At 42.9% G+C, this 27803-nt stretch overlaps 1 protein-coding gene across 2 annotated transcripts in view; it reads left to right on the plus strand.

Moving 5' to 3' along the window:
• The window catches only part of P3H2 (prolyl 3-hydroxylase 2), a 247026-nt gene that overhangs the window by 579 nt on the left and 218644 nt on the right, over window positions 1-27803 (plus strand). The gene's annotated exons all lie outside the window — the stretch shown is intronic.

Genomic DNA, 27803 nt, shown 5'->3' on the forward strand with positions numbered 1-27803 from the left:
GGGTGGACTATTGTCCTTACTTACATTGTTTAAAGCTGATGTATAAAGATCACACTAATGACACTTTCATTATTGTGTATTATTTCAAAACCTGTAATAGTAATAATTAATACATTATTATTATTTTTTCTATATACAGTTATGAAAGAATATTTTCCACTTTATTAAGCAGTATTTTTTGGGGAGATAAATTATATGTATTTATTTATTAATATTTATTATTCCATCTTTGCAATACCCAGTCCTGTTGAGGAATGTGGCACCGTTACACAATAATTCTAGGTTGTATCTGCCGCTGTAAATCAATTTCTGATAAGAAAACTTCTATAAAAGTTGTATAAAACAGCCATACTTAGTGTGACGTGGGAGACATGCGCCTTTTTACCAGCACAAACAGCAGCTGCCATTCCAAGGCCGGGATCACACAAGCGTCGATTCTTTCTTCCGAGAGAATCGGGCCGATTAAATTAACGACAACTCCCTTCAAACTCTGGTAGGAGTGATCAGAGTATCAGCGTAGTGTGATTTGGTTCTCCTGGATGAGAGAATCGGATCACATGTGAGAAGAAGATGGAGAACAAAATTTCTCCAACTTCTGCATTCTGTGAGTCAGCGGAAATCGGACTGCCCTTGGATAACATTCGAGTGCAGTCCGATGTTTTCCACGCACCCGTAGACTTGAATGGGTGACTGCGATCCGATTTGTGCAGCAACTCTCAGCATGCTGCCCCAGATCTGTACTGTCCCTTAGAATAACATTGGTCCAAGTGCTATCCGATAATGGAAAAAGTGTCTTTATAAGTATGGCTGGAAAAAAAGATAGTATACTTTCATTAATAAATTCCTTATTGTGCCATTTCCTCTACCAAATATTGATACCTTTGACTTTTTCTTGGTAAATGGGATATGGCTATGTGGGTGCAAAATGTTTCCATATTTCCAATATGTCGCTATGTCAGTATACTCTTCATAAAAAAAATGTAACCACCCAAGGCCTTGAACTAAAGCTATGAATGATTTACACCACTTCACCCAACATGATTTCATTTCTGTATCTAGAATATAGCTATAATATACATATTTCTATAGATATGAATCTAGAATTAGATATAAGGGTAACAAGTGGGATAGGTCTGACACGGTGTTCCCCAAATAGTGGCTGATGCCACGTGTGACGCGAAGGCCCCTTGCTTGCTGCTCTCAAGCTCATGTCAGCTCTTAATGCCATTATGCACTATTGGCACTATGGATGTCCTAGTATTTAATAAACCTATGACTGGCAGCTAACGCCAGGGTGCAACCCATAAAACTGATATGGATCTTGGAAGTTATAAATGTCGGATACCTCTTCCCTAACACAGTTGCATCAAATATAGAATTGCTGTTTATTACGGTGACAACCACAGGGGTCCAATTGTCCAACCCTCTATAGATTCATCCCCGGGCTACCATTACCATTCAGTTATAGACATCACAGGAAAGAGTGTCATGTTGAGCAGCAATATGAGAGAGCTTACAATTACTATTAGAATATACTTTATATATTTTGTCTGCATAATTTAAGAAATAGAACACCACAGGCTGCCCAATGTCCATGGTGCTGGAAGATCGACGAGTTCAGAAAGTTTGACAGAGCGTGCGACCTGTCTCCATATTACATATACTACTGCAAAGCTTCTATTCTGTGATCTGATCTGATATAAACTGGATAAATTAATATATAATTATCACAAATCTAAAGAACATCTATACAGTGTATATATATATGTCATAATGATCAGTGAGCAGCACAATAATAGACAGTCTGCTGACAATAGTAATGAAATGTACATCCATATTACAGATCACAATAAGCGCAGCATAGTATTGGATGTGCATGCATCCTGTTAACACTGTGATTTTTTTTCCTTGTTCACATCGTTTTTTTCATTTGAAGATAAATTAGTCAACCAGAGAAAAAAGAAGGAACATTCTGAGTCTATTATCTCAGTACACTTAGGGAATGTGTCATCAGATGAACTCTATATATTGCATAAAGGGTTATACAAACTCGCTTTTCTTTTTAACCTCTTCTGCTGTCCTTCTGATAATAATGTAAGGGTGGTCCTCTGGTAGCAGAACTGTGCCATACGTTCTGTCAGAACTTTGTCACACTTTGATTTTTTTTTTCCATAGGGACAAAACAAAATAAAGTATCAGTCAAAAGCGCTGTGTAGCTATAATCTGATAAATGCCTGATGAATGTCTTAAAGGGAATCTGTCAGCAAGTTTTTGCTATCTCATCTGAGAGCAGCCTGATGTAGGCAAAGAGAAACTGATTCCAACGATGTATCACTTAGATTACTGGCTGCAGCCGTTCTCACACAATCAGATTTTTTAGATTTAGAATGAGGCAGAGCTGAGAAAGCTAAACCCGCCCCCACCATTATCTACAGACAGTGAGCTGCCTATCACAGGAGGGGGCGTGTGGGACCAGGGCTCACACAACCAGCCAGTCACAGCAATGAAAAGCTACTGCAAGCAAACGAAACTTCAGAGCTTGATAAGAGAGTCATCGCTGAAATATGTATTTTTAACCCCTACCTCATGCTGTCTTCAGTTTACCTAGCAAAACTCTGCTGTCAGATTCCCTTTAAGGACTCTTTTTTTTGACTGTTTGACTTTTTTTTTGGTTATAGAACTTCCATAGATAGAACCAAGTGGGTACATCTGAACTCTAAATGTCCTCATGGGATTGGATTTGTGATACTTAAATAGCAAAGATCTGATGACAGATTTCCTTTATCTGAAAGCAGCATGATGTAGGGGTTAAGACCCTGATTCCATCGATGTGTCACTTGCTGGTCTGCATGCTGTCATTTGATACAATGTAGCATTGCTCAAAATGCTGAGGCCTGTAAAACCCCACCCACACCATTGTTTGAATCAGTAGTGGGGGAAGGGTTACACAGAGCAGTTGACTAGGAGGCACCTAGTCCTGTAGCGATAATCTGCTGATAAAGCCCTAATTTTATTGAAACACCAACACACAGCCTATTAAGTAACACATTGCTGGGATCGGGGTCTCTGCTCCTATATCATGCTGCTCTCAGATTTCATAGACAAAACCTGATGACGGATTCCCTTTAAGTTGCTGTGAAGACTCTGCGCTATTCACATATGAACCATTTTTGACATTTTTGATCAGCACACCAGGATAGGTAGTTAATAAAATCAGATGCCCTTCAAGTTAGTGGCCCTCACTGTTTTTAAAAAACAAACTACACAAGTGAAGATTTGAGAAAGTTTTGATGGGGAACTTTGGAGCAGACTTGCAAATCTAAGGCTAAGGAGTTTTCTGTGATATTACAATCCATTTACATAATGCCTTGCTAGATAACCCTTTAAAGATGCCCACTTAAAGAGGACCAGTCTCCAGATCTAAAGTGGACAGTTTTTGCTCTTATTTTATTCCCACTTCTTCCCTAAGTATTCCACTTTTTTTCAAAACCTCTATACCAGAGGTCCCCAACCGCCGGTCCGCGGACCAGGACCGGGCCGTTGGGGTTTTTCAGCCGGTCCGCGGCGCCGCTGACAGCAGAGAACATTATGCAGGACGGGGTGGGGCGTCGGGCGGGTCTTAGTGACGCGGCCCTCCTGCACAGCATGGTGTGTTCCTGACGGGGTGGGGCGTCGGGCGGGTCTTAGTAACGCGGCCCTCCTGCACAGCATGGTGTGTTCCTGACGGGGTGGGGCGTCGGGCGGGTCTTAGTGACGCGGCCCTCCTGCACAGCATGGTGTGTTCCTGACGGGGTGGGGCGGCAGGCTCTCCTCACTGACACGCCCCCGGCAGAACATGTTATGTGGGGCGTGCTGGGGCAGCAGACTGGCTTCAGTGACGCGGCTCCCGGTACCGGTGTTCAGTGTGTAGCGCTGCTAAGCAGCAGCGCTGTATACACTGACGCTCAATGTACAATGCTGCTACTTAGCAGCGCTGTATACCGAGGTCCCGCCAGCATCCTCCCCATACAGCTCCACCCCTCCATAACACCACCCTCATATGACCAAAGCCCCGCCCCCACCCCCACCGGGCCGTGGAAAACTGGTCTTGCTTAAAGCCGGTCCCTGGTGCAAAAAAGGTTGGGGACCTCTGCTCTATACGGTCCAGAGATATTCCAGAGACATTTGCCTTTTTATTTGGTGCACCCAATATGCTAAATGATATGGTCTTTACTGAGGGGGCACTGCTCAATAAAACTTTGCATATTGGGCACACGAAATAAAAAGCCCGATGTCTCAGGCTGTACTGTATTCTGCTGTAGAAGCAAAGCTTTTACCTTTGGAGTCTGCTGAAGCACGTCACATCTTTTGTGGAATATATACGGAATTCTTCAGAAAAAAACGGTATGAGAAAAAAAAGTGGTGTAGGAAAAAGCAGGTGCGACCACTTATACAATGTAAAGGTAGTTCTTTATTCGGTATTCATTAAGAAGTTCCTAAGTGCATCAATACAGCTGTCATACCTGCTGTTTGCTACACCACTTTTTTTTCTCATGTTTTTGCTGGCCGGCAGAGCGGGCATGTCCCACCCGATAAGCAGAGTCTGATATATAGTGGTGAGTTAATTTCAACTACGGTATATACATATATTTTTTCACTCAAAAAATTTGAGCCATTTGTATGAGTCCTCAGACCCTTAGTATCAGTGGAGTAACTAGAGTCCGTTGAGCCCCGATACAAAATTTTGACCTGTGCCCAACAGGTTTGCATTGTGAAAATAAATACTTTCCTATACACTATTCCACTACGATACTTAATTGTGATATGCCAGGAACTTGGCCCACTATAGGTGAATACAGCCTTAGACATTTTTAAAATTTTTCCTCTATGCTTGCTGGAAAGTTTTTTTGTAATTGTACATTCATGTAACCCCTGTCCGCACAAAGATTTAAAAGGAGACTGTCAGCCCCATCTAATAGTATAAGCTAAGTACTAAGAAATAGACCCCTATAAAAATGCATCTTTAGTATTCTAATCGCTGCCTCCATTCTGCAGAAACTGAAGTTTCAAGGGAACCTGTCAGTAGGTTTTTCCCATATGCTGTAGGCCCATCACCTGTAAGCCCTCTGTTACAGCATTGTAGAATGGTGTCTATATGTCCCCAATGCACTCTCCATAAAACAAAAAATAGCTTTTATTATACTCAGCTACGGGGCAGTCCAGAGCGCATTGGGGATATATAGACAGCATTCTAGAATGCTGTCACATACGGCTCATAGGTGCTGGCCCTACTTTACATGGGAAAAACCTATTGAGAGATTCCCTTTAATCAAATATGCTAATAAGAGCGCTTGGTGCACCCTGGGTGTGGCCAAGAGACTCAGTGCACAGTTCTACCCATTGTTTATACAAACTCTGCCTTCAATCATTGACTGGGGACTGACAGCCCGGGCTTCTCTGCAGAGAAAGTGCAGGCAAGCCAGCACTGTCAGTCACCAGTGAGTGAGGGTAGGCTTGTAAAACCAGTGAACGGAACGGTGCAGTAAATCTTTTAGCCACATCCAGGGTGCATTAAGCAGCCTAATTAGTTCATTTGATTTCAACTTTAGTTTCTGCTGAACTGAGGCAGTGATTAGAAGATTAAAGGTGGGATTTTTATATTAACTATACCCTCTACATGGCTGTGTGCTTAGTTTTTACTGTCAGTACGCCTCCTTTAATAGAAAGTCCCCAGTTGGAATACTCTCCTAGTGGAACACATTCCTTTATGTATTTGCAAAACTATATAGAGAAAATGTGGTGGTGGCAGGAGTGTCGTGTGTCCTATAGGTACAGATTTTATACAAGTTACATAGTGATACAAAGTTAGAATTTGGATAAGTCGTCAACTTCTGTCATGTCTAGATCTTTGCTCCCTTCATGAAGTATTTGATCTAAGAAACAGCTACTTGGAGTATGACCACAAAATATTTTCCAGTCTTCAGTAGTGATCCAGACTCACTTTATTAGTATCTGCGCTAAAAAGCAGCTCAGAGAAACTCCGTAAAATTAACTGCATATTTTTATTCTGCAAAACCCAATTTATTATTCAATAAAAGCCCACTCCACATGCTGAGCTGCTGATCACTTCCAACATGAAAGGATCGGCCTTATCGTTAACTCGGATTGTTTAATCACTTTAAGATTAGAATCCTGCTATAGTTGTGTAAATGTCACTACAGCCAGAGTTGTGGAATCCAAAAAATGTCAGAAATTATTAGCATTTCTATTGGAAAATAGTGTACTTATCTCTGTAGCTTCTCCCGCGAAGCGTTATATGAGCAAGCCCTTAGTTCTGTGTCTGGAGATCACACTGTGTCTACACTATAGAAACCTACCTTTTGGTTATAATATTGTCATTTCAGCTGTTGCATGTATGTTTCTGAGAAAGATGGGCAACAACTGCGGTAATAGCACCCAGCTAATGTGGTAATACACAGGTGTTACCTGCAAACTCGTACAATCATTTGCTTGTGGGCAGTGGCGTAACTTGAAGCTTATGGGCCCCAATGAAAAATTTCCAACAGGGCCCCCAACTCTCACTGGTCTTTAATAGTAATAGTCTTTTCCTATGGGGCAAAGGGTCCTTTTGTCCCCCTAGTCTCCAGGTCCGTGTGCGATTGCAACCCCTGCACCTATCATAGTTACGCCTCTGCTTGTGTGGACTGAACCCTCAAATTCTTCTAGTTATGCAACGGAAAATCGTCCATTCTAAAATCACTGCACAACTAGGCAAATTTTTCCATTTTTCCATTTCTAGGACTCCATAAAGATTTGTTGTTTTTCCTGCATAGTTGTAAATATTTTTATTACATAGCTGAATATCAAAGGCTTTAATTTAAAGGGGGCATGGGCGTACCCACCGTGGGGCAGGGGGGGGGGGGCAGCTGCCCCCCCCCCCTAGAAGCAGGCACGCAAGCCGCACACCAGGGCCGGCGTCAGCACCTGGGCAAATGCCGGGCCCTGAGCAGGCGTGGGGGGGCCCTGACCGTCAGCGCCCGCTCCCCCCCACTTGCTCAGGGCCCCGGCACAATACTTACCCCTCCCCGTGCCTCCGCAGCTGCTGCACTGTGACGTCTCAGGTCAGAGGGCGCGGTGACATCTTTACACCGCGCTCTCTCCTGAGCAGTCACAGCACAGAGCGGGATGAGGCTGGCGACGCTGGAGTCCGGAGCAGTGGCAGCAGGTGAGACGTGAGGTGAGTATTTGATTTTTTTTTTTTTTATTATATGGAGGCCTGTGGCAATATAAAGGAGGGGGGTGAGGTAGGGGTGTGTGACATCCTGCATGGGGCATTATAAGGGGGGGGTGACATCCTGCATGGGGCATTATAAGGGAGGGGGTGTGTGTGACATCCTGCATGGGGCATTATAAGGGAGGGGGGGTGACATCCTGCATGGGGCATTATAAGGAAGGTGGGGGGGTGTCATCCTGCATGGGGCATTATAAGGTGGGGTGACATCCTACATGGGGCATTATATGGGGGGGAACAGCCTGCATGGGCCATTATGTGGGGGGAACAGCCTGCGTGGGCTATTATGTGGGGGGAACAGCCTGCATGAGGCATTATGCGTGGGGAACAGCCTGCATGGAGCATTATATGGGGGCCAGTATTCTGTATGGAGCGTTATATGGGGGCCAGTATCCTGCCTGGAGCGTTATATGGGGACTAGTATCCTGTATGGAGCGTTATATGCGGACCAGTATTCTGCATGGAGCGTTATATAGGGTCCATTATTCTGTATGGAGCAATATATGGTGCCCATAATACTGTATGGAGGACTCTAATGTCCGGTCTGCACTGTGTGCTGCGAGGATTCACCGGTTTCTGATCTTTTGTAGAATTTACAATATATATCGCTGGGGAACAGCCTGCATGGAGCGTTATATGGGGGCCAGTATTCTGTATGGAGCGTTATATGGGGGCCAGTATCCTGCCTGGAGCGTTATATGGGGGCCAGTATTCTGTATGGAGCGTTATATGGGGGCCAGTATTCTGTATGGAGCATTTTATGGGGGCCAGTATTCTGTATGGAGCATTATATAGGGGCCAGTATCCTGTATGGAGCGTTATATGGGGACCAGTATCCTGTATGGAGCATTTTATGGCGGCCAGTATACTGTGTGGAGCGATTCGCCGGTTTCTGAGCTATTGTGGAATTTACAATAGATATCGCTTATGTAATGTAAGAAGTTAAATCTTTACATTGTACTATATATATATATTTCTCTTCGGTATCTGTGACCATGGCTTGCCCCCCCCCCAGTTTTGATCCTGGGTACGCCCATGAAAGGAGGTGTCCTGTTTTCTCTCACATCTTTCCAAGCTCCCGTCAGCCATCCTGCAACACAATCGTAGGATGCCGATTATTGGTCATGGCAGCTGGGGGACTGTTGAAAGCCCCCGTGACTACCATGACAATGCTTCTATGAAGACCTATCTGTGACTGGGCTTTGTAATAGACCGTGATTTTTATATATGGCAATACCGTGCTATTGCAGTGTATAATATAATTGATCAAATGATTTCAGGTTCAAGCAAAAGAAAATGTTTTTAAAAATAAAATAAAAAAATAAAATCTCCCCCTTTTACATAAGAGAAAAAAAAGGTTGAAGAAAATAAATAAATAAATGTAAGCATATGTGGTATTGCTGTATATGTAAAAGTCTGATCTATGGAGATTATGGCTCCTGGAAGAAGGTGAGGGAAAAACAAAAGCACAGAAATGGAAAAAAATGTCCAATTGGAAAGGGGTTAGTGTTGGCAATTATTATTGTATGCAGCTGATCAGCGGTCATTTAATGGTTGCAGTTAGTTTTTCATGGACATCTTATTTAGCTCTTAAAGAGAAACTGTCATCAGTATTTTATACCCCAAACTAATGTCATGTATATAAAGACTCTTTAATGCTGAGTTAATCCTTAGCTTTCTTGTAGAAATTCCTGTGGCTGTTTTGGAGAAATTCATAGTTGAATTTGTATGCTAATGAGCTGTAAGTGCAGTGGGCGGGCCCTGCACTGCCAGCTCTCCTGCCTCTCAGTCTGCTGCCCGCCTCCTATCTCTGACTGACAGGTCACCTAGTGACAGGATGCAGGCAGCGGTTGGAGGATAGGGAGACAAGCAGGAGAACTGTAATCGCAGGGCCCGCCCACTGCACTTACAGCTCATTAGCATACAGTTTTCACAATGGATTTATCAGAAAACAGCAAAAAGATTTCTACAATAAAGTAGAGGACTTACTCAGCATTGACGTGCCTTTACATACATACCATTAGTTTGGGGTATAAAATCCTGATGACGGGTTTTCTTTAAGAATATATATTGTAATGATATGAGGCTGGGCAGCTACGTATGTGTTATAGATTCTTTTTACCATTTATTGCGTTAATATGTTATGCTAGGATAATGTAGCCCCTGCTGTAATCATAAGGAGTCACCAAGGAGCACTAAGACCAGACTGCTTCTGCTGGAAATGTAATGTCTATAGTCTTCAGGCTATGGCATCCGTGTAATGTTCATACAGATAACATTTATAGAAATGTGAATTATTATGTTATTTTTTTATAGATGACATCATTTGTTTTTCTGCCAGGCCAGTTCTGTTTGTCCCCTCATAAAACTTGCCTTTGTATAGTAGATGTACAAGGGATCTGATGCTGGTGCCAGCTCTTGTTTGGTTATGCAGATGTGCCATTTTCCATATAAAGGACATTATTTACACTTTCCTATGACCTTTGTTTCCTTCTGTCACATAGTAAAAAACAAAAAAAGATGTGGAAAATTCTCAATCATTTCCTGCTGCAGACTTGGTAATTTGTTTGTATTTTTGAGATTGATAACACTAAAGTGATTTTTAAAGAAAAATGTTAAATTAGTAATAGTCCAAAAGACTTCTGTGTCCTCCTGCATGCTGAGCAACAACTTCATAAGTGCAGCAAACCTATACATTTCACTGATTAAAGGGCTTGTCCAGTACTTGTTTTATCTACAAAACACACCTCCGCTTTGTTCCAATCATATGAACATGTGGCTGCTGCAGCCAATCATTGGCCTCATTGGTCACTTATTGTCCCCTGAGGAAGCAAGGAGACTCTCAGGGGGGCCTTGGCAGCAGTATGAGAAGGGCAACTGGGGGTCGCTATGTGAATACTATATTATTTGTTATTTTTTACAGTGCTGTAGTGTTTTTTTTATAAATAGAAATAGTAGTGGACAACACCTTTAACATGATAGATATGTGGTTTAAAGCATGTTGTTCAAGGTTATAATGGTTGAACTTGGTGGACACAGGTTGAATTTGATGGTCCTAGGTCTTTTTTCAACCTATGTAACTTTAAAAGAGTTGGATCACAAAGAGAACACATTAAAAAGAAGAAGGTCCAATGATGAGCTAATCACAGCTGGTCTTTCTTCTCTCACTCTTTGCGGAGTCTGACCATACATTTTGTTGGTACAGTCAAAAATGTACTATTACATGGCAGTCATTTTAATGGCCAACAATTTAATACAATGAGGTCTCAGTTCTGTCAGAATGGCATATTCTGATGGTATGGTTCTCTGCTCTGGCTTTCATATTAGAGATACCGGATTTCTACCTAACGGGCAGAGCAGTGTTTGTAGGTTATGCATAGTGCAGTGTATGCATTCCATGCCAGGAAGGCAAAAAATCTATAGCTCAATAACGGGGCATAAAATGTCGGGTGAACATAAATGGAAAACTTAGGCTCAGTGCACATTGCATGTAAGCTTTATGATTTACTTATACCTTGGGGAAAGCTCCTGGCATATGAGTGAAATATATCCATTGGGCCTCAATTACCATGGGATGCACATTTTTTATTTTTCAATCTGGCCAGCTTTAATTCCCCTGCACTTTTCACGTGCTGCACAGGCAAAGTTGTTGCTGCTAGCAGCCTTGGAGAGCACTCAGTTTAGAACAGGGGTGCAACCATGTCACTGGTCCGAACTGTCAATCTTCAGGAGCGCACAGCCCTCCTAGCAAACAGGAGGCTCACAGGCTGGGGAGCACTGCGCTCCTGAAGAAAGAAGATGAGACAAACCATGTTTACAATATTTTAATGCAGTTTTTAATTTTTTAAGAGGATCCATTTCCTTTCTTTATTTAAATATAGAGGATCATATAGACCCTCTAAACAATGATGGTGAAAGAGGTCCTGAAATCTTACCTGTAAAAGAATAAAATTACACTTACAACTATCCTAGCAAACTACAGTAAAGCTGTCATGAGGAGATTCAAACAGGAGAACAACTTGCAAGTGGCCACTTTAAGTAACTTTTCTCATGATTGCATACACCTGGCTATGAAGTTCAAAGCTCAATGAGGTTACAAAACCAAAAAAAGTGCTTTAGTACGTCAGTAAAAAGTAGGTAGGAGTATTTAAAACAAGAAAATGATAAGGGTGCCCATACTTATGCACCTGTCAAATTTTGTTTGAATGCAGATTGCACATTTTGTCACTGATTCTTGAACATTATTGTCAAGAATCTGCTGATACTGAGTGGAATCCATGCGTCCCTCAACTTTAACAAGATTCCCGGTGCCGGCATTGGCCACACAGCCCCAAAGCATGATGGAACCTCCACCAAATTTTACTGTGGGTAGCAAGTGTTTTTCTTGGAATGCTGTGTTTTTTTGCCGCCATGCATAACTCCTTTTTGTATGACCAAACAACTCAATCTTGGTTTCATCAGTCCACTATGTTCCTCACAGTGGAAACTGACTGGTTAAATCTCTGAGACCGCTTTTGTATCCTTCCCCTGAACAACTATGTTGAATAATCTTTGTTTTCAGATCATTTGACAGTTGTTTTGAGGAGCCCATGATGCCACTCTTCAGAGGAGATTCAAACAGGAGAACAACTTGCAAGTGGCCACTTTAAGTAGCTTTTCTCGTGATTGCATACATCTGGCTATGAAGTTCAAAGCTCAATGAGGTTACAAAACCAAAAAAAGTGCTTTAGTAAGTCAGTAAAAAGTAGGTAGGAGTATTTAAAACAAGAAAATGATAAAGGTGCCCATACTTATGCACCTGTCAAATTTTGTTTGAATGCAGATTGCACATTTTCTGTTAGTACAATAAACCTCATTTCAAGGCAGAAACATTACTGTGTCCAACAGTTATTACATATATCAAACTGAAATAGCTGTTGCAAAAACACCAATTTTTAAAAAACATTAAGCTTAAGATTAATAGGGGTGCCCAAACTTTTTCATATAACTGTATCTATCTATCTATCTATCTATCTATCTATCTATCTATCTATCTATCTATCTACATGTGTGTGTATGTACATTGCTCAAAAAAATAAAGGGAACACTTAAACAACAGAATAGAACTCCAAGTAAATCAAACTTCTGTGAAATCAAACTGTCCACTTAGGAAGCAACACTGATTGACAATCAATTTCACATGCTGTTGTGCAAATGGAATAGACAATAGATGGAAATTATTGACAATTATCAAGACACCCTCAATAAAGGAGTGGTTCTGCAGGTGTGGCACCCTGCTACTACAGGTACCACAGGACCCAAAAGGGTGCATGGACGGACTTCTCCACAAGAGGCCCTCACTACAGACACCTCCACCCTTCCACCTCAGACCACCAGAGGGAGCCCTGTTAGGGATATATGAACTGGAGGGTGGAGTTAGTTAGTTAGTCAGTCATAGAGCAGTGAAGACGCAGTACGTCTGCTGCTGTTCTGAGGGCCCCGAGTGTGGCCGAGGCAAGGAGAGAAGGGAGAGGAGTTAAGGGGGCAGAGGAGCATCTGACGCTCACCCCAAGACACAAGCCGGACACCGGGTCCGCGCCTACAGGGTCCTCTATACCCAGTAGGGACAACCGGCATACCAGGAGGCTTCCAGACCCCTGGTCATCCTGAAGCTACCATCAATTACAGGACTAGGAACCACGAAGGCCCCGGTGTCCAGGGATAGTGGTTGCCAGAGAAAAGTCCTACTACCAAGCAGTCAACTGAGAGAGCAAAACAACATAGAAGCTAGGCAAAGTTCCAGGCTGGCCAGAAGCTTAGAGAGAAAAAGACACGGACCAGGAGGCCTACAACCCACTCACTGGGGAGAGTCCAGAAGTGCACCCTTCCTATCAAGTACCCTGGACCATACCTGCCGTTACACCAGTAAAGGTACTGAAGCGAATCCCCTGTGTGCGTGTCCGTCATTCCCTCTGACCCGACCGGCCACCTCTCACCTGCATCCCTTCCATCAACCCTGCCCCGGGGACCCGCTCCGCCTGTGGGGAGCAGAAACATCCTAGCTGCCATTCCATCACCCCCGGAGGTCTGCAGCAGCGCCGGTACTCATTACCGGGAACCACAGGGGCGTCATGAGACAAACTGTTAACAAAAACCCCCTTTTAAAGAGTGACCCCAGAGCACAGGCCCAGGAGCCGACTGCCGTGACATCCTACAAAGAAGGTAAAGGCCTGGGTACCGAGTCCCCCCCCCATATCCCCCTGGGCGAGTCACAGGTGGGGACCACAGACCACATCTCAGTACCAATGCTTTCTGGCTGATGTTTTGGTCACTTTTGAATGTTGGTTGTGCTTTCACACTCCTGGTAGCATGAGACGGACTCTTCAACCAACAGAAGTTGCTCAGATAGTGCAGCTCATCCAGGATGGCACATCAATGCAAGCTGTGGCAAGAAGGTTTGCTGTGTCTGTCAGCATAGTGTCCAGAGGCTGGAGGCGCTACCAGGAGACAGGCCAGTACACCAGGAGACGTGGAGGAGGCCGTAGGAAGGCAACAACCCAGCAGCAGGACCGCTACCTCCGCCTTTGTGCAAGGAGGAACAGGAGGAGCACTGCCAGAGCCCTGCAAAATGACCTCCAGCAGGCCACAAATGTGCATGTGTCTGCACAAACGGTTAGAAACCGACTCCATGAGGGTGGTATGAGGGCCTGACGTCCACAGATGGGGGTTGTGCTCACAGCCCAACACCGTGCAGGACACTTAGCATTTGCCACAGAACACCAGGATTGGCAAAGTCACCACTGGCGCCCTGTGCTCTTCACAGATGAAAGCAGGTTTACACTGAGCACATTTGACAGACGTGACAGAGTCTGGAGATGCCATGGAGAGCGATCTGCTGCCTGCAACATTCTTCAGCATGACCGGTTTGGCAGTGGATCAGTAATGGTGTGGGGTGGCATTTCTTTGGAGGGCTGCACAGCCCTCCATGTGCTCGCCAGAGGTAGCCTGACTGCCATTAGGTACCGAAATGAGATCCTCGGACCCCTTGTGAGACCATATGCTGGTGCGGTTGGCCCTGGGTTCCTCCTAATGCAGGACAATGCCAGACCTCATGTGACTGGAGTGTGTTAGCAGTTCCTGCAAGATGAAGGCATTGAAGCTATGAACTGGCCCACCCTTTCCCCAGACCTGAATCAGATTGAGCACATCTGGGACATCATGTCTCGCTTCATCCACCAACGTCACGTTGCACCACAGACTGTCCAGGAGTTGGCGTATGCTTTAGTCCAGGTTGTAGTATCGGCGTATCTGCCCCCTGACAGGCAGAGACGCCGTCCCTCTTACCGCCGCGCTCCCCGCCTGGTGTCCTCCGGCGCTCCTGCTTCTCCTGCTGCCGGCGCGCTCAGCTTCCCGGGCACTGTGCTTAGGGCGCGCGTGCTCCCTCCCTCTTAAAGGGGCCACGCGCGCCGCCCTAAGGAGTCCCTGGCCAATGGCCGGAGGACCTCATATAAAAGGCACCTCCTCCAAAATTGAGGTGCCTGTGCAAGGTTGTAGCTTTGTGTGTTAAACTCTGCTTCAGCCCTCAGGTCCCGCTGCTAGCCTGACTACCAGTCCAGTCCGCCAGCCTGACGTCCAGTCCGCCAGCCTGACTACCAGTCTGCCAGCCTGACTACCAGTCCTGTCCGCCAGCTTGTCTACTCTCCAGCCTGACAGTCTGTCTACAGTCCAGTCCGCCAGTCTGTCTATGGGTCCTGCCGCCTGCTTACCTGGAAGCACCTGTCTGTTACCTGCCGTGCCTGCCAGCCCGCTTACCTTGAAGCACCTGCCTGTTACGTGCCGTGCCTACCAGCCAGCCTACCTGGAGGCTCCTGCTTGTTACCTGCCGTGTCTGCCAGTCCGTCTACCCGGATCACCCGTCAGCCTACCTGCTGTGCTCATCTGTACCGGTCAGTTCCTGCCTTCTGACCCGTGGGAGTCACCTGTTCTCATACAAGGTCTGGCCCAGAGTAGCACCTGATCCCTCTGCTCGGTCCTTCCCTGGTCACGGAGTCGATTGAGCCGCCGTACGACCTTGGTCAGTCCGAGTTGATACCTAATTGCGCCCCTCTGGTCCCTCCTTTCACCGCAGCACAGAGGTTCCACAACCCGGATCGGTAACACAGGTCTGGGAGGAGATCCCACAGGGACCATCCGCAACCTCATCAGGAGCATGACCAGGCGTTGTAGGGAGGTCATACAGGCACATGGAGGCCACATACAATACTGAGCCTCATTTTGACTTGTTTTAAGGCCATTACATCAAAGTTGGATCAGACTGTAGTGTGTTTTTCCACTTTAATTTTGGGGGTGACTCCAAATCCAGGCCTCTATTGGTTAATAAACTTGATTTCCATTGATGATTTTTGTGTGATTTTGTTGTCAGCACATTCAACTTTGTACAGAAGAAAGTATTCAATGAGAATATTTCATTCATTCAGATCTAGGATGTGTTATTTGAGTGTTCCCTTTATTTTTTTGAGCAGTGTATATATATTTGCAAAGTTCATTTCTTGGCCAATATTTTCTCTTTAGCAGTAGTGTAGGTGTACATACCTGTAAAGAGAAAGTGCATTTGATTTTTGGTGAAAACTTCTGTCGTCTTATAAAAGTTTTTCATAGAGATAAAGGTTGGAATCTTATTCATTGAGAAGTTTGATGGGCGTCTTAGGCAGTACCACAATTGAAGCTGGCTTTCATAGAGAAAGTGTTTTATAAATGATTGCCTCTCTTTGTCTGTTTCTCTCTGAAGCCGCAATGTCCCTTATGTCCGACCATAGCATGGATGGTAGTTCATAGGACATCTGTTCTTTAATCAAAAGCTTCAACTTCCTCTTTTAAAGACAAGTTTTCAAAAACCACTGAGATATAGTTCAGAAAACAAACAGGAGAGATTTTTAAATAGAAAGTGGGAATGTTCTTATTCTAAATGGGTTGCCTGGTTAAAAAATATCCTGAAATATGCTTAAAAAAGAAAGCTTTTAAAATGTAAGTTATCCAAGATGCCTCAGTGTTCAATAATCCACTCCGTTCCTGAGGCCCAGTAGCTCTTCTTCTGGCTTGCTCTCAGCACAGGAGTTTTCTTTGTCGATCCTTCACCAGTGCTGTGAGTGAAGGGAGCTGGCTTATTGGCTCATTTCATTGGCTATGCCTGACCCATTTTCTTCACTGCCCACATATAGATAGAGAAGAAGCCTCATTAGATTTTTAAAGTGAGCCAGACAGTCAGCTCCCTTCATACATAGCCATGATGACATGCTGACAAAGAAAACTCTACTGTGTCAAGAACAAGTGTGAAGTGGCTGTGCAAGCACCTGACCACAGAGCAAATATCTGTGGGCACCTTGCATAATTAAAGTCTATTAGTAAATTGTATAGTTTACTATTTGAAGCACCTTTTTAGGTGTGTTTTTTAAATGGACAACACCATAAAGATCTTCTCATCCTGAGTTTTTGCTAACTTACTCCTCACCAGAAGATTTGCAAAAAGACAAATTTAATCATGGTTACCGGTGGAACCAAGACCATGGTTCAACTAAAATGTTCTCAGTTAACACAGAAAGTAATTGTTTGATAGAGTTATGACAGATGAGATAGATGGATACAAAAAATGAAAGCAGCACTCCAAAAATAGTGCAAATTATGGAACTTTAATTGCCCATGTGGTGACGTTTCGTTTCATAGTGAGATCCTTTCTCAAAGCTTGAGAAAGGTTCATACTATGAACCGAATCGTTGCCACATGGGCAGTTAATGGTTAATAGCGTTTTTTTCTGGTGACAGATTCTCAATAAAGTCCCATAATTTGCTCTATTTTTGGAGTGCTGCTTCATTTTTTGTTTCTATTTTCAGGTTAGGCTTATGCCTGGGAAGCTTAGCACCCCCATTTGCTCTTATTTTGATGTATAACTGGTGCAGCTTTTTTCATTAAGATTTTTTTTCTGCCATGTGACAGATCAGCCCCTTGCATGAAATACATTTTATTTTTCTGTTTCTATAATGGAGCAGAAAAACCGAATGCCCGACTCTGAAGTGAACATGGCCTAATTTGTGTCCATGTAATTAGATATCAGCTTAGTGTAACTTTCTCTTCCCACATGGTGTGTATTTGAAAGGCTTTCCCAGCTGCTGTCTTTCCATCCCAACGACCCTTGTTTCTTCTTGTTCCTAGGATGATACATTTTTATGTTGGAATTAGGTTCTCTTTGGAATGAGTCAGCTGAGATTACATCCTGCGCAGTCTGAGTGCAGTGGCCTGAAATCTCTGTACTGGCTGCCGGGCATAAACAAGGGTCTTTAAGTTCTTGGTGACAAATCCCCTCTTGGTATTTTTTAACTACAGTATTTCTCAAGGGAACATCTGTTATATCAAGTAAAATATACAGTGATGGCATGGGAAAATTACTAATTAAAAAAGCCTATTTTCAGTAAGCTGAGAGGATCATTCCTTCCTACTATAATTACTTTTATGCTTAGCTTTGTTGTGTACTATGGGGGGCGATTCATCAAGACCACCATGAGGGGGGCGTTTTGGAGCAGAAGATCCTGATTCACTCAGAGGCTCACACACACCTCTATGTACGCCTCGCCACAAATTTTACTCCAGCCCATGTACTGTAGCGAATGACGCCGCTGCCCCCGTTCCACCGCAGCTTCGCCCACTTTGTCGGAGCTGGGGTGAGAATGGCATGATCACGCTAAAAGTCGCATTTTTTTGCTCAACCTTGCATTTTTATGCCAAAAATGTGACTTTACGAAGCTTCTTTCACCAAAAATCTGGCAAAAAAGCTTTGATGAATAGCCCCCTATATGTTTCATACTATGAGCTGAGGTTCATAGGTCTCTTTAAACCTATGAATGATCGTTTTTCTATGTATTGTTTTAGAGCTGTTGTAAATAAGAAATAGTACGGGCATATACAGTTAGGTCCATATATATTTGGACAGAAACAACATTTTTCTAATTTTGGTTCTAGACATTACCACAATGAATTTTAAACAAAACAATTCAGATGCAGTTGAAGTTCAGACTTTCAGCTTTCATTTGAGGATATCCACATTAAAATTGGATGAAGGGTTTAGGAGTTTTAGCTCCTTAACATATGCCACCCTGTTTTTAAAGGGACCAAAAGTAATTGGACAGATTAAATAATTGTAAATAAAATGTTCATTTCTAGTACTTGGTTGAAAACCCTTTGTTGGCAATGACTGCCTGAAGTCTGACTCTTGAACTCATGGACATCACCAGACGCTGGGTTTTCTCCTTTTTGATGCTCTGCCAGGCCTTCACTGCGGTGGTTTTCAGTTGCTGTTTGTTTGTGGGCCTTTCTGTCTAAAGTTTAGTCTTTAACAAGTGAAATGCATGCTCAATTGGGTTGAGATCAGATGACTGACTTGGCCATTCAAGAATATTCCACTTCTTTGCTTTAATAAACTCCTGGGTTGCTTTGGGTTTATGTTTTGGGTCATTGTCCATCTGTAGTATGAAACGACGACCAATCAGTTTGGCTGCATTTGGCTGCATCTGAGCACACAGTATGGCTCTGAATACATCAGAATTCATTCGGCTGCTTCTGTCCTGTGTCACATCATCAATAAACACTAGTGACCCAGTGCCACTGGCAGCCATGCATGCCCAAGCCATCACACTGCCTCCGCCGTGTTTTACAGATGATGTGGTATGCTTTGGATCATGAGCTGTACCACGCCTTCGCCATACTTTTCTCTTTCCATCATTCTGGTAGAGGTTGATCTTGGTTTCATCTGTCCAAAGAATGTTCTCCCAGAACTGTGCTGGCTTTTTTAGATGGTTTTTAGCAAAGTCCAGTCTAGCCTTTTCTTGATGCTTATGAGTGGCTTGCACCGTGCAGTGAACCCTCTGTATTTACTTTCATGCAGTCTTCTCTTTATGGTAGATTTGGATATTGATACGCCTACCTCCTGGAGAGTGTTGTTCACTTGATTGGCTGTTGTGAAGGGGTTTCTCTTCACCATGGAGATTACTGTGCGATCATCCTCCACTGTTGTCTTCTGTGGGCGCCCAGGTCTTTTTGCATTGATGAGTTCACCAGTGCTTTCTTTCATTCTCAGGTTGTACCAAACTGTAGATTTTGCCACTCCTAATATTGTAGCAATTTCTCGGATGGGATTTTTCTGTTTTTGCAGCTTATGGATGGCTTGTTTCACCTGCATGGAGAGCTCCTTTGACCGCATGTTTACTTCACACCAAAACCTTCCAAATGCAAGCACCACACCTCAAATCAACTCCAGGCCTTTTATCTGCTTAACTGAAAATGACATAATGAAGGGATTGCCCACACCTGTCCATGAAATAGCCTTGGAGTCAATTGTCCAATTACTTTTGGTCCCTTTAAAAACAGGGTGGCACATGTTAAGGAGCTGAAACTCCTAAACCCTTCATCCAATTTTAATGTGGATACCCTCAAATGAAAGCTGAAACTCTGAACTTCAACTGCATCTGAATTGTTTTGTTTAAAATTCATTGTGGTAATGTCTAGAACCAAAATTAGAAAAATGTTGTCTCTGTCCAAATATATATGGACCTAACTGTAGCTGTAAATGTTCGGAGGGGGTACATCATGCACTATCATGTCGCAGCTTGGTATCAGCTTTAAAGACTATTCTACATAGTGCAGAACTCTGTACTTTGCCCACATTGTTACCCACATAAATGATATGTTAAATTTAGCTTCCAGAGAATCATAAACTACAGAGAGTTCCCGAGTATGGTCACTTGCGCCCACCTCAATCTTAGCTGCCGTGTCTGTTCATGTAGCTGGCAATATACTAAGGAAATAATTTGGGTCTGTCAGTATCCGGCTGGTACCAAGTGCTGAGTCAGGAACGTAGCTGGAACATGTTGTAGACTCGCCCGTTCCACCCTTCTTGTTAAATACACATTACTGGGATTAACCGCACTGGCATGTCAGAATAACTAGATCAAAAGGGCATTTTCTAAGCGTCACCACAGACGGTCAGTTTTCTTTTCCATATTCCAATTTGTTTTTATTGCGATGGATAGATTCTCTGTTATTATTCCTAACAACTGTGGGGCTAACCCACACGTCATCCACCGTTAGCTATATTTATATGGAACACTTCATATATATATATATATATATATATATATATATATATATATATATATATATATATATATATATATATATATATATATATATATATATATATATATATATATATAATAGTGGTTTTTACTGACCATATTAGTGGATTGATTCAAAAACAGGAAATGTGCAATGGAAGGAAAACACACGATACAATGATCCTTCCATATGGACCATGGCGCGGCTGATGATTTAGATGTTTTATAGCCGTTTTTTCCAAAACAGTCTTATGTAACACAGACTGCAGAACGCCAAGCAAAGTCTGACAATTATATGATTTCTCTGTTCTGTTTCAAAGTAGCTATTGTAAAGCCAATATTGTTTTGCAGATAAATGTGAAGTGTTCAGCTGCCAAAGATCTATCATTATTTCCAGTCATCAAAGAACATAAAGATGTGTTGCGATTTGTGGCTCGGACTAGCTCACCGCAGAACCTTTGAACCCTACAGTGGGTCAGTGGAGCCAAGACATGTACCTTATGTTTTAGTAAATGCTTCCCACTGGTGATGCTGCCGCTGATCCTTCTTATCCGTACCGCCCAACGTAACATAGTACTGCATGGTATCTATTAATCAGAGTGGAGTGTCACCTACTGCCATAGGATGGAGGGACACACAGCACATCAGCTGGAGAAGGCAGTGCTGTGTATAGGAGGTGTGACACTCCGGCTGCTAGCCTGTGTGAACTGAAACCTACAAACTTTCCTCCAGCATGTTATATGTTGGAGGTTAATTCACTTAAAGGAGGTGGTTTTATGTGAATGGCAAAGCGAGTGGTAAGTCATTCACCCTACCTCCCCTCAGGGTGTGGCTGAGATAGTTTAAATGCTCGGTCACTAATTTTTTTCTCTGGTGCGATATGGAGAGTGAAGTCTCCAGGCTGTGTGTGGAAGCTAGAGAGCTCCACAAAAGGACTTTGCCTGAACGGCTTGTGATACCGAGTGTGGGCAGAACCCACTCACTTATGGACTGTGCTATACTTTATGTTTTTGTTTTGCCTTACGCCTGAAAGGCCATGTTTATTTTGCTGAGTCTGCAGTGTTTATGCAGCTACAATAAACCTGCAGAGGAAACCGTGTCCTGAGTCTACTTCTGGAAGCAGCCGGGTGAGTCGGCCTACCACAGAGGGCAAGTTGTGAAGAAGAAGAAGAAGAGGAAGCATTGAAGACAAAGAGGTGCTGGGTTGTGCAGAACGGGTATGGTTGGGGCACATGACACCTGACAGAAGTAGGAAGGCCAGGGAAGTGGGGGTGTTAGAAAAAATAGTAAAGCGCAATTTGTATCTCACTGAAATCATAATTTCCCAAAGGACAAAGATAATATCATATTTATACTGCTCGACAGTAGTAAAATAAAAAAATAAATAAAAATGTGGTTTTACTGTTTTTACCCATTCCCCCCAAAAAGTCAATAAATAAATTATATGTACCCTAAAATGGTGCTCATAAAAACTGCAACTCCTCAAACAAAAAGCAGTCCCCAGACCTGAATCTGATTGAGCACATCTGGGACATCATGTCTCACTTCATCCACCAACAGACTGTCCAGGAGTTGGCGGATGCTTTAGTCCAGGTCTGGGAGGAGATCCCACAGGAGACCATCCTCAGCCTCATCAGGAGCATGCTCAGGCATTGTAGGGAGGTCATACAGGCACGTGGAGGCCACACACAATACTGAGCCTCATTTGGACTTGTTTTAAGGACATTACATCAAAGTTGGATCAGCCTGTAGTGTGTTTTTCCACTTTAATTTTGGGGGTGACTGCAAATCCAGGCCTTCATTGGTTAGTAAATTTGATTTCCATTGATGATTTTTGTGTGATTTTGTTGTCAGCACATTCAACTTTGTACAGAACAAAATATTCAATGAGAATATTTCATTCATTCAGATCTAGGATGTGTTATTTGAGTGTTCCCTTTATTTTTTTGAGCAGTGTACAAAGAATATATTTTTTTCCTATAAAACAAGTTTTTAGCTTCAAGAATAAATAGTAAAATATGAAATAAATGATACATATTTGCTGTAGCTGAAATGACCAGAGGAAAAAAGTTATATTATTAATACCGCACTGTACTGTTTTTCCCATCTCTGTGCCCTTTTAGAAGGAATAAAAGAGAATTAATAAAGAATGTAAACCTCCAAATGGTGCCGTAAAAAAAAAACAAGCCATTATGTGACTATGTGAATGGGAAAATAAATCAGTTATGGCTCTTGGAACAATGTGATTAGAAAACAAAAAAAAATTCTGCATTTCAAAGACATACAAATGAAGAGCTAATACTTGCATGTAACTAATGTGGGACCCCCGCAGTCGTTTCTACTTGTGGGAAACAGGCAACTCAGTCCAACAATGGCTACTTTACTTACCTTGTGTTAGTTAGTTTGTAATAATTAAATAGACGTTTATTCAGAATTGAGTGTTCATAGAGATGAATGTACACTGCTCACAAAATGAAGGGAAATGTTAAATCAGACATCCGAGATGAAAATATATATATTGATATAAACTGTCTAATTTGTTGAGAACCAAAACCACATATGGTCGGTCAAAAAAAAATCAACATTCAATTGAGGGCTGCGTGCCAAATAGCTCAAATAAAAAAGTAAAAAATTGAAATCACAGGCAGATCCAATTTTGGGTAAATTTCATAATGACATCTCATATCCCTAATGTTGCTCATTAGGGTGTATGACTCCCATGTCCCTATATGCGCTCCTGACAATATCTGGGCATTCTCCTGATATGGCAGAGAATATTGTCCTCGGGTATCTCTTTCCAGACTTGGATCAAAGTATCTGTGAGTTGCTGGACAGTTTGTGTGACAGTATATGGCCTGTCTGTGTCTAGTCGATAGTCACTCCTTACTAACATTGGACATGGTACATAGGAAATAGCTGAATTGGTTGTCTCTTCATTTTGTTGGCAATGCTCATTTACTGATATGATAGAATGGTAGGGTAGACAGAGAGAGGTCTGTGTTGTCAGCTGTATAGTTATGCTGAGCTTTGGAGACAAGTGTAATTGCTCACTCTCAGGGGCGTATGCAAGAGAATCAAATCCATTATGTTAATGACACTCCATTTAAACTCTAATCCTAGTTTGGTCAGAGTGTCAGATTAGTGTGATCCGATTCTCTCGGATGAGAAAATCGTAACACAGGTGAGGAGAAGATGGAAACCAAGATTTCTTCATCTTTCCATTGTGTGATTCTGCAGAAATCGGACTGCACTTGAATGTCATCTGAGTGCAGTCCGATGATTTCCACATACCTGTAGACTTGAATGGGTGCGTGCCATCCGATTTGCGGAGCCAATTGCAGCATGCTGTGATTTTTTTTTCTCATACCGAAAAAAATGCTGATCAGCACTACCACATACGATGTATACACATGGCACAGATATCAGTGGTGTATCTTGAGCATGTTCCAAAACAGTAGCAGCATGTGTGAGTTCCCAACATCTAAGCTGGAGAGATACAATCTGCACAGGAAATGTTCAGGCGCTGGCCATTTTTCTTATCTCTGTTGTGTGACAGAGAAACAGAGCACAGAATGACTCATAATAAATGAAGCTCATGTTTTCTTTTTGTTACATCATATGCTAATTCTCTTTTTTAGAATATTCAGAAAACATGTCATCCGAGTGCAGTCCGATGATGTTTTCCATGGACTTACTGACCCGCATAGCCGAGTGCGATCCGAATATCAGATAAAACTATGGCAATTTTTTCCATAGACCGGCTCTGTCCAATGAAAAAATCAGACATGTGCTTGGCCCCATAGACTAACATTCGAGTGTGATCCAATGTTTGACGGATCTCCCTCCGGATGAAGATATGTTCATCTCCACGAGTCCTAAGTCAGATACGAGAATGTATATAGAAAGAAGAGCGCAAGTTGGGATTTTCACGTCTTCTTTCCATTTTGTACTTTTGCAATATTAAATAGGTAATATGCACAATAAGTCATTCACTGATGTAATAATGTTATTGCCGGTTATTTACTGGACATGCAGGCAAAATTACAGGAACTATTTTTGGCAGTCTATAACTGTGTCACAATAGTAGAGTTATTCCTCTAATACTAATACTCTTCTCATAATGCAGCTTCTTCATGCAGGTATTATAATAGTAACTATTTTTATTATTATTGCATTCAGTATATTCATATGAGTATTTTCCTAAAAGTCATGGTACCAATTCATTAAGACTGGCGCTGTACACTCCCTTCCTAATGAACAGGGCCAATTGAGTAAGATGTACCTAATTCATTAAGAGGCACATGCTACTTAATGAATTAATGCATGCCCACTATGCATTTTTCAAACGTTTTTGTCGCCGAATTTCCGCAGCGAAGATGCTTAAAAAACGCTTGTTAATACGTGCCCCATGGTCCCCAATGATAATCCGCATGTGCTGTGCACATGCTGCGGAAATTTCCGCTGCGAATTATCATTGTGGAAAAATACGCAGCATGTTCATTAATTTTGCGGACACGGAGTGTAATTGCCGCCATTGACTTGCATTGAAACACTTAATATCCGCATCACTACATGTGCACATGCCGATATTAAACGATTCTATGTGCGGATGGTACCCGGGTTTGTAAAGAGGAGACTCTCGTATAGCCCCGGGTACCATAGAACCTGTTAAAAAAAAAATTTAAAATAAAAAATAAAGATTATACTTGCCTTCTGATGGCTCCCAGTTTCCTGAGCGATGCGTCTGGTGTGTTGGGCGGCTTGCGATGGTCTAAAAGCACCTTCCATGATGTCATTTAGTCATGTGACAGGTCACGCGACTGATGATGTCGGCGGTCGCGTGACCTGTCACATGACTAAATGACATCATGAAAGGTCCTTTCACACCACCGCGAGCAGTACAAGAGACCGGATGCAGCAGAGAAAAGACCGGGGGCCATCGGAAGGTAAGTATAATCTTTATTTTTTACCATTCTTATTCTTTTTTTTTTTAGCTATTACTTGGTCACACTATATAAATCCATGCTGGATGCTAAAATCGCTTGGAAAGCGCTTGTCAACCCGCATGTGGAAATGCATGTGAAGAACGCTTCACATCCGCTTGTCCCTGGCAGGAAAAACACATGTACAATCCGCATGTGTTTTCCTGCCAGGGAGATGCGGAAAAATTCTGCAGCATTTCTGCATTGTGGGCACATTGCCTGAGGCACACCTCACAACTGCCATGCGCCTCCTGCAGAAATGGATTCCAATTGCTGACTGGAGTACATCTTTGGCGTAAGTTACACATTATTGGCGTAACTCTTTATGAATTTAATACTTTGGTTCGCTCACTTTGGCAGAACTGGTCGAGCCAGGCGTGACCATGACAAAAATCGCAACATTTTTACAGAACTTCCACGTTGCACAAGAAATTTGCAACAATTGTGGATGTTTTATACCAGAAACTGGCGTAAACACCTTCATGTATCGAGCCACATGTCTCTAACTTTTGCTGGGTTTTACGGAATATTAGTTGGGAGTCGATCAAATGAGTTAAAATATGTGTCCCATGGTATCACAAGGAACCCTTGCTTTACATCTATGTTCCTATTATTTACAGCGGAACAAAAGATTTATTTTCATTACAAAAAATCATGAGATCTATGCTGCCTCACAGGTCATACTCCCCTCCAGGGATGTAGCAAGTACATTTGGGGCGCCATAGAAAAGCTTGGATTGGGGCCTTGGATTGTACTGGGATAATGTACGCAGCGGCGTTACAGTAGAGGGAGATATGACACATAATGATGTCACAGCACATGGATAATGCGTACAATGATATTACATGACAGGGATAATACACAGTGCTATGCCAATATTGGCACAATGCACACAGTGAGTTTGCAGCACAGGAATCATTTGCATAGTGTTTTTACAATTCAGAAATAATATAAACCATTGATATCACTGTACAGAGATAAAATGATGATACACCACAGGAGCTCTACCAACCGTGATGTCACAGTATAGGGATAATGTACACCATGGTACATGGTACATGTGACCTCACTGCATAGAAAAAATGTCCACGTGTAGGTATCGTGTAGCAAAGTCACCATAGTGGAATAATGCAAAAAGGAATGCTGCTGAGAAGAGAGAAGCTTAGCATGTGATCGCATTTAGATTTCTACACCATGTTACATATGTTACTAATGCACCTTATGTCTGAGTGGAAATTGGCCAACTGACGGACACTGAGGCACCTGAAGGTTTTATGGACTGCAGTATGGGTTCGTATTGTAAACTGGATCTACAAGGCCTAGGGATCAGTTTCTTTTGGTCCCTAATATAGTTCATTAGCTGTGCTGTATTTCTCAATCAATATAAGCCATCTCAGGGAATACAGAGTATGTTCCACTTCCATACATTGGCTAATAAATAAAGACTGTGTTGGGTTTATGACACCAGTATCCTTGTGATATTTGCTTTATAAATCAACTGTCTTTGGTTCTTTTGCCTTCCAAGCCATGCGCTTCTCTCCCTGGGCACTGGAAGAATGTATTGCACGGTTGCTTTATATACATATTTACAGATTTATATACTGTATTTTTCCGACTATATGGCGCACCAGACCATAAGACGCACCTAGGTTTTAGAGGAGGAAAATAGGAAAATAAAATGTAAGCAAAGAATGTGGTCATGATGCACTGTTATGCGGGAAGGTTTGCTGCTGAAACTGTTATAGGGGTAATGTCCCCCAATTCTATATTAATATGCCCCTATCCTATATATATATATATATAATATATATCCCCATCCAGGTATATACTTTCCCCAAATCGAGGTATATATGGCCCCCATCCTAATCCTGGTATGCATGGTCCCCCATCATGGTATTCATGGCCCCCCATACCCATCATGGTAAGCATGGTCCCCCATCCTCATCCTGGTATGTCTGCCCCCCCCCCATCCTCATCCTGGTATGCATGGCTCCCCATCCCCATCCTGGTATCCATGGCCCCCTATCCTGGTATGCACGATCCCCCATCACTGCATACATGAAAAAAAATAAACAATTCTACTCACTTTCCTTCCCTCTGCTCAGCGCTTCGTCAGGTTCTGCTACAGCAGCTGATCTCACAGTGTAAGCAGCACATGACATCACTGCTATGCCCCCACACGGAGACGTCAGCTGTCGGAATTTTCACTCCTCTCCACGCCGGGACTATGGATGTGGAGAGGAGTGAATATTCATTTTTTTAATAGCGCGCACTGTCCATTGGAGTCGCGGCTCGGCGATCACGTGGGTTCAGGTCTGGTGACTGTGGAGGCCAGGTCATCTGGCGTAGCACCCCATCACTCTCCTTCTTGGTCAAATAGCCCTTACACAGCCTGGAGGTGTGTTTGGGGTA

This window comes from Phyllobates terribilis, unplaced genomic scaffold (assembly GCF_046119375.1).
Source record: "Phyllobates terribilis strain yellow unplaced genomic scaffold, ASM4611937v1 Scaffold_3__8_contigs__length_932513732, whole genome shotgun sequence".
NCBI lineage: Eukaryota > Metazoa > Chordata > Amphibia > Anura > Dendrobatidae > Phyllobates > Phyllobates terribilis.